The 8,026-nt window shown below is 38.0% G+C and overlaps 1 non-coding gene across 1 annotated transcript; it reads right to left on the bottom strand.

Annotated features, from left to right (window-relative positions):
* Positions 1-4,592: 4,592 nt before the first annotated feature.
* LOC148697424 (small nucleolar RNA R71) lies at positions 4,593-4,703 on the bottom strand. The gene has a single exon (XR_015961975.1). It is a non-coding gene; the product is annotated as a small nucleolar RNA R71 (small nucleolar RNA).
* Between the last annotated feature and the right edge of the window lie 3,323 nt (positions 4,704-8,026).

The raw sequence follows: 8,026 nt of genomic DNA, 5'->3' as shown, positions 1-8,026 counted from the left end.
GTATAAATCTGTTTTCCTTTGTTTTGTGAACATGAGGAACTAAGCTTGTTGGCTAGGGGGCTATTCAATACCATGATTATGCTTGCAAGATGAATTGATTACATCCAATTGTTATTTCATAATAAGATGGAAACGACTCACCTTGATTTTGTTGGATGCCACTAATTCGTTTCCTCAAGAGAATGATCTTTGCAGTGGGAAAGAATTTCTCTAAGAATGCACGTTTCATACTTTCCCAGGAATTGACAGTTCCAGGGGACAATTCAAACAGCCAATCTTTGGCCTTGTCTATAAGTGAGAATGGGAAGGCCTTCATCTTCAAAATACTCCCATCAACGTTGATGGGTGCCATACTTGAGCAAACTACTTCAAATTCCTTAAGATGTTTGTTAGGATCTTCCATGGACAACCCATGGAATTTAGGAATATGATGTAATAAACTAGACTTAAGTTCAAATTCTTCGGTCTTACCTTCAGCTGCCGTAGGGTATTATATGCATAAAGGAACAGCATTGCCCATACCTGAGGCAGAGAGCTCTTTGATGGTTCGATTGTCCACAACCATGGTTTGTACTTCCTCCACAACCTGTGCCATGGCTTCTCCTTCCTCACCTCCTTCGTCAAACTCGGATGTAGAGCTAGAAGACGGTGGATTAAGGTTTGGTTGATGCTTTTTCTTCCTTAAGGTCCGCTCAAAATCGTCGTCAAAGTCAAGGATATGCTCACTAACAGGTTTTGAACTCCTAGTCATAAACTAGGACCTAGAAACAAAAACAAAAATAAGGTCAATAACTAAAACGAAAATATATGAAAAAGAAATAAAAGAAATAACGAGGGATTAGCAAAGTTGCTAATCCCCGGCAACGGCGCCAAAATTTGATGTGAAAATAGTTAAGCACACAAATTAACCCTCTTGTTGTCAAATTGTAGTAAGGATGCAAGTAGGGATCGTTCTAGACCGGGGATTAGGAGGGCTTGCTAAAACCTCTAAACTGACTCAAAAACATAAAAACAAAGTTAAAAACGTTCACAAATACTCAAAGGACTCAAAACAGGTTCAAAAGACTCAAAACTGCCTAAAAACACTAAATAGGCAGTTTCTGACCTTAAACACAATTTTGGGCGAATTTAAGATTATAGGTTGATTCAAAACACTTTAGAACATAAACTAAACAGATTCTAAACACTCTAGAACAAGAAAGTAAAGGGGGGTTTTGATTTGATGAAAATTAAAAGAACAAAACAAATTATAAAACTAGGCAGATTGTAAAACGAATTTGTTGAAAACAAGATGATGGATGGATTAGTCAGAGGTCCATTCTCCACACATGACACATTTACATATGAATCGATTTTCCAATTGCTTTTCATTAACTATGATGCTCAACACCCCAAGTTAGCCGTGGACAGCACTTTTCTAACTTTCAAGTTTTCCTTAAGTTATTGAATTGGATGGGAATGTGCATACAACAACTCAAAACATTCTCTAAAAGTCCCTTACGTGAAAAGCACAATAAAGGTACAATCAAAGATCATTAAGTTTAATGAAAACTATAAGTATTGACGAGGCAATTGTTACTATGAAAAGCATGAAACTCTTGCCAAGAATTCAATTAACGCGGTTGTGACTAGCAACCTTCACTACTCATGTTTATAAACTTGTGACGATTAGGTGAAACTCGTTTATAAACTAGCATCGAGTTTATGCATGAAGACTAAGTATGCATCCCTAATCAACATACAAAAACAAGTTTTTAATAAACAGATAATTGAATTGCAATCACAACTTACAAATCACAATTGGAAGAAATCAATTCATATTTCAAACATGTTCATGGCTTCAAACTTTCCCCTAACTAATTAGGGGTTTAGCCACTCATGATTACAGCAAACTTAGAAAGTAATAGCAAAGTAAACATTGAAAACAAGAACGAAGTACACCTAAAACGCTCCAATCTGCAAGCATGAACCGTTCTAGGCTTCCTTCCTCTCCTAGTTGCTGCGGCACAAGGGTTCTTGGTGAGTTTTTGGGATTATGGATGATGTAGAATGATAGGTTTAAGGTTGGGATGGATGTAAGGGACGGCAAGGGATGTTTTTGGGCAGAAAATATGGAGAATGGTGAAGTATGGATGTGTGAGAGGGAAGGGAAGAATTTCTGGCGTGAATGGTGATAGGAGCATATTTAGGCGACTTACTTAGCTTGTTTTCGTGCATCTATGTTGTTAATTCATAGTTGTTTTAGTAGTTTAAGCCATTTTCGTGTGTTTTTAGGTTCATATGGCTAAGGAAGCAAAAAGATGCATTTTGGAGCATTTTGGAGCAAAATTGGGCTTGGAATGGATAACATATGCTTGGAGCCAAAGTGTTGGACGAATTTGAAAGCCTTATATGCACTTTGGACATAAAACAAAGGGCCTAGCCCAATCAAACAATCCTTTGAGCCATGCAAAACCTCTAGCCCAATCAACAACCCTTAGCCACATGCATTTCCACCTTCCTACTTCATCACTTCCTACTTCATCATTTCATCATTGCACCACCATTCACACACACATGCACTTACTCTTTCATCATTGCACCACCAATTCAACACATGCATTTCCACCTTCCTACTTCATCATTTCATCATTGCACCGCCATTCACACACACATGCACTTACTCTTTCATCATTGCACCACCATTCACACACACATGCACTTACTCTTTCATCATTGCATCACAAATTCAACACATGCATTCACACACCAACAACCTAGCTCTTTTTCCATCATTATTTCATCCACATGCACTCTCAATCATAACAACCACATTCACTCTTAAACAATCACCCACATATTCTCCCATTCCCCCTATAAAAACCCATGCATTCATACACAAAAATCACATCTCATTTTCATACACAAGACACCACAAACACATCCAATCTTCCCCTTTGCCGCAAGCTCCCATTCCATTTCTACACAATCTCTTCTCGGCTTCATTCCATTCCATACACTCTCCCATTTGCAGAAACCATTCAACCTTAGCCGCTCCACCTTCATTTACAAACACACTTGGAGCACCAACACCGAAGGCAACTCTTAAGGGATTTCAACATCAGTTTTGCTTCAAGGGTTCTTTCTTCTTAATCCTATGTTCACTCATGTTATATATTTTTATGTCAAACCTTTTGTAAACTTGAAGTGTAACTAATCTCTCTCTAGGGATTCGATGTAGCCTTGCAAGATTGCCATGTAGTTAATTCAGAATTCTCATTTAATTTATCTATTTCTTGTTTCATTCTCCGATTTAATTGTGACTTAGTGTGTTGATTTTAATGCTTGATCATCATTTGAATTAACCACAGGTTGTTTAGCCAAGATTAAAGCACACATCATGCATAATCTTGGTGGATATGTGAATGAATGAAGGGAATGTTTTGCAAACATCCTGCTGAGTGTTCCCTTTGGTTTTGTGAAAGTTTCTTGTGCACTACATATTCTTGATTAGGAACCAAAGTTGCACATCACAATTAGGCTCATGATTAGAGACATTTGATCAAATCCACACATCATATGGTTGATCATATCTAAGTGAAACAAACTCAAGAAATAGGTAGATGACTGAGTATAAACTGATTTAACAAACATGGCCTTGGGTTAGCAATGGTAAAATCGAATCCCTAGCTTCATCTCCATTGGTACTATCTCATTTTATTAGTTGTTGATTCATTTATTTGTGTTTACTTCATTTCCTTATGCTTTCAAGTTACAACAACAAATCTGCCTACATTGATTAGTTTTATTTCTCTAGTAAAAAGTTCTTGCAAAACAAGTGATTATATAGGTCCAATTAGTCCCTGTGGATTCGACACCCTTACTTGTGCCATTATACTAAACATATTCTAGCACGAAGAAGGAAAACCTCAATCAAAATGGCGCCGTTGCCAGGGACTGATTTCAGTCCCTTATAATTGCTTGTTTTGATATTAAACCTTGTTCTTTTCATTTTAAGTAGATTTCTGATTTTTATTCAAACTTGTTTTATCTTGTTTCAGGTAGTATATGTCAAATAGACTTGCTGAATTAGGCCAAATAATTGAACGGTTAAAGGGCAACACTTTGGAAAGCTTTGTGCCAACAAGTTCCTCCATTGTCCGTGAAGAAGAGGAAGGGAAACCGTCTAGTCTAACAAGTGAAGGATCGGAGCACTTTAATTGGGAAAGAGAAGAAGAGATGGCGGGCGACCAAGATGATCTTCGAGCTTTGGAGGATTTTGCTCAACCAATCATACCAAATTCACCTTCATGCATCTTGCTGCCCACAGAAGCTAGAAACTATGATCTTAAATCTTCACATTTCCATATGTTTCCTTCTTTTTATGGCTTACCTAATGAAGATCCTTTAGCTCATATTAAAGAATTTTACAATGTTGTGAGTGGTTTACCTTTACAGGGAGTAAGTGAAGCAAATCTGAGGATGAGAGTGTTCCCTTACACCTTGAAAGATAGGGCCAAGGGTTGGTTAATGACTCTAGTACCTGGTTCACTCACCACATGGGATGCCGTGGCTAAGAAGTTTTTGGAAAAGTTCTTTTCCACTCAAAAGACAGCCACATTAAGGGGACAAATCTTCAACTTCAAACAAGATGATGGAGAACCTTTCAATGAGTGTTGGGAGCGCTTTAAAGGCCTTTTGTTGCAATGTCCACACCATGGGTTACCTCTTCACTTACAAATGCAAATTTTCTACGATGGACTAACCCAAACATGTCAATCAACTGTTGATAATGCAGCAGGTGGAGCTTTGAAGAAAAAGAATGCTCAAGAGTCATATAACAATTATGAGATGTTGGGATCTAATGCTCAACACAAAGATGTAAGGGGTAAGAGAGTTGGAGTATATGAAACAAGCTCTAATCATGATCTTTCTTTGCAGGTAGCTAACCTAGAAAAGAAGCTTGAATCCGTGCTCAACATGGTGCCAAAAGCAAGTGAAGTGTGTGCCATTTGCAACATACCAAGCCACCTTACTCATCAATGTCCATCTAGGGAGGCTTACCCCGAGTATGTCCAAGAGCAAGTGAACCTCATGAATTCTTACAATCAAAGGCCAAGGAATGATGTGTATTCCAATACATATAACCCAAGTTGGAGAGATCATCCCAATCTTTCGTGGAAGAACAACAATCAATTCCAAAACTTCCAACCAAAACCTACTCTTGAGGATACGGTTAAATTGTTAGCCCAAAATACCTTGCAATTCCAACAAACCACCAATAGCACTCTCCAACAACATTCGGCGGCTCTAACCAAAATGGAGACACAATTGGGGCAGATTGCAGATGCCTTGAGCCAAAGAGAGGTTGGAAAGTTTCCAAGCCAACCTATGATACTCCAAAGGAACCAAGAGCAAGCCAAAGCAATCACTACACTTAAAAGTGGTAAGGTTATCAATAATAGAGTTGGCAATGAAGTTACTAATGAATCTGATCATGTGAATGCAGGGGTTACTCAAGGAGAAAATGAGAAACCAAATGAGGAACCAAGCCATGCTACTCCCTCGTTTGAAGCACCAAATCTTCACAAGGCCGAGAAACCTTACACTCCACCAATATCATTCCCTGGAAGACTTGCCAAGAGCAAGCAGGATAAGTCATTTAAGGAGATTTTTGATATTCTAAGTAAGGTGAATGTTAACTTACCTTTGCTTGATGTCATTAGGAACATGCCAGCTTATGGGAAGTTCTTCAAAAAGTTAAACAACTACAAAAGGAAGTATGGACCACATGAGAAGGTAGTGGTGTCCGAGAATGTAAGTGCCGTGTTGCAAAGAAAACTTCCACCAAAGCTCAAGGATCCAGGAAGTTTTTCTATCAACATCACCATAGGAGACAAGAAGGTAGAGAAGGCGATGCTTGACTTAGGTGCTAGCATCAACTTAATGCCTTATTCCGTATACCTTCAACTAGGTTTGGGGGAATTGAAAGCCACCACCATCTCATTACAACTTGCGGACAGATCCGTGAAATATCCAAGAGGTATAGTAGAGGATATTTTAGTTCAAATTGATAAACTAATCTTGCCTGCGGATTTTGTAGTGTTGGACATGGAAGAAGCTCCTATACATGACCGAGAATTGCCTATTTTGCTTGGGAGACCGTTTATGGCCACGGCCAAGACCATCATTGATGTGCAAAATGGACTCCTCACTATGACAGTGCTAGGAGAGACCGTTCAATTCAAAGTGTTTGAGTCTCTTTCACATCCTTCTTCATCTCTTGATTGTTATGCCATTGATGTGCTTGATTCGCTTGTTTTCTCTAAGTTCTTGCAGGCACAATCTAATGAACCATTACAAACTGTTTTGAGTCAATCTCAAGATGAGTTTGATGAAGAAGATGCACTTATGGAAGAGGTAGCTGCCTTGGAAGCATTGGCACCGTATCCTTTGAATATTTTACCTCTTTTAGAGCCTTTAGAACCATCGAGGTCACATTTAACCCCTTCCACTGTTAAGGCACCAAAACTTGAACTTAAACCACTTCCACCACATCTAAAGTATGCATATCTAGCTGAATTTGAAACTCTTCCAGTTATCATAACTTCTGACCTCACCCCAAATGAAGAAGATAAACTAATTAGGGTGTTAAAAGAGTTCAAATCAGTTATTGGTTGGTCTATTGCAGATATCAAGGGAATAAGCCCTACCATGTGCATGCATAGGATTCTTTTGGAAGAAGGAGCAAAGTCAACCCGTGAACCACAAAGGAGGCTCAATCCACACATGAAGGAAGTTGTGAGGAATGAAGTGTTGAAGTTGTTAGATGTGGGGATCATATATCTCATTTCTGATAGCAAATGGGTGAGTGTTATTCAGGTGGTACCTAAGAAGGTGGGAATCACGGTGATGAAGAATGAAAACAAAGAGCTTGTTGATGCGAGATTTATACGCACACAAATTAAACCCTCTTTTTGTCAAATTGTAGTGAAGTGTATAAGTAGGGATCGTTCTGGACCGGGGATTAGGAGGGATTGTTAATCACTTGGATTTGACTTAAAAACGTAAAAACACAATATAAAACACTATTTAATGCTCGAAGAAAGCAAAACTAAAAATAAGAAAGATTAAGACTAAGACTTCAACGAAATAGGGGGGAATTGGATTTGGACGAATTTAAACTAAAATGGATACTTGGAAACAAAACAAATTGTAAATATGGATTTGACGGAAATGAATGGATGGGAAGCTAGCTAAGGGGTTCATCTCTATACATGTTATACTTGCATACAAAACGATTTCTAATTGCTTTTCAATAAACCATGAATTTTCAACGCCCCGGGTTAATTAGGTCCGCTTAAATTAACCGTCAAGTTTTCCTTAAGTTAATGAATTGGATGATTGCATACGACAATCCAAAGCATTCCTCACAAGTTCCCTACATGAATTGCATAATAGAGATACAAGCAAGAATCATTAAGCAACATGAAAACTATAAGTGTTGACGAGGCATTCGTTACTATGATTGCATGAAACTTATGCCAAGAATTTGTTTAACGCGATTGTTTATAAGCAACCTCCACTACTTGTGAATATAAGTTCATAACTATTACGTGAAACTCACTTATATTCTAGCGTCATATTCATGCATGAAAATTAAGCGTTCATTCTTAATAAACATACATAAATAGGATATCAATCAAATAGTTAAACAAATTGAATTCACAACTTATGAAACGTAATTAAAAGTAATCAAATCATATTGCAAGCATAAACATATATTTCGAATCACCCCCTAGCTAAGGGGGGTTTAGTTCCTCATACTTACAAAACAAAGAGAATTGAAATTAAACATTGAAATCAAAGAAACACCTAAACATTCCAACAACTCAAACTTGAATTGTATGAATGTTTAGGCCCTCTTCTCTTCCTCTTCTTTGTAGCATAAGGTCTAAGGATAGTTGGTTTGGGGGAATGGAAGTGTGGAATGAAGTGAGGAGTGATGGAAGTGGAAGAGGATTGGTGTTTGGATTAGTAGGGAGGG

This window comes from Pyrus communis, chromosome 4, assembly GCF_041283825.1.
Source record: "Pyrus communis isolate YQ-2024b chromosome 4, ASM4128382v1, whole genome shotgun sequence".
Classification (NCBI taxonomy): domain Eukaryota; kingdom Viridiplantae; phylum Streptophyta; class Magnoliopsida; order Rosales; family Rosaceae; genus Pyrus; species Pyrus communis.
Note: the sequence above shows the minus strand (reverse complement) of the source record. Positions and strands in the feature narration are given on the sequence as shown.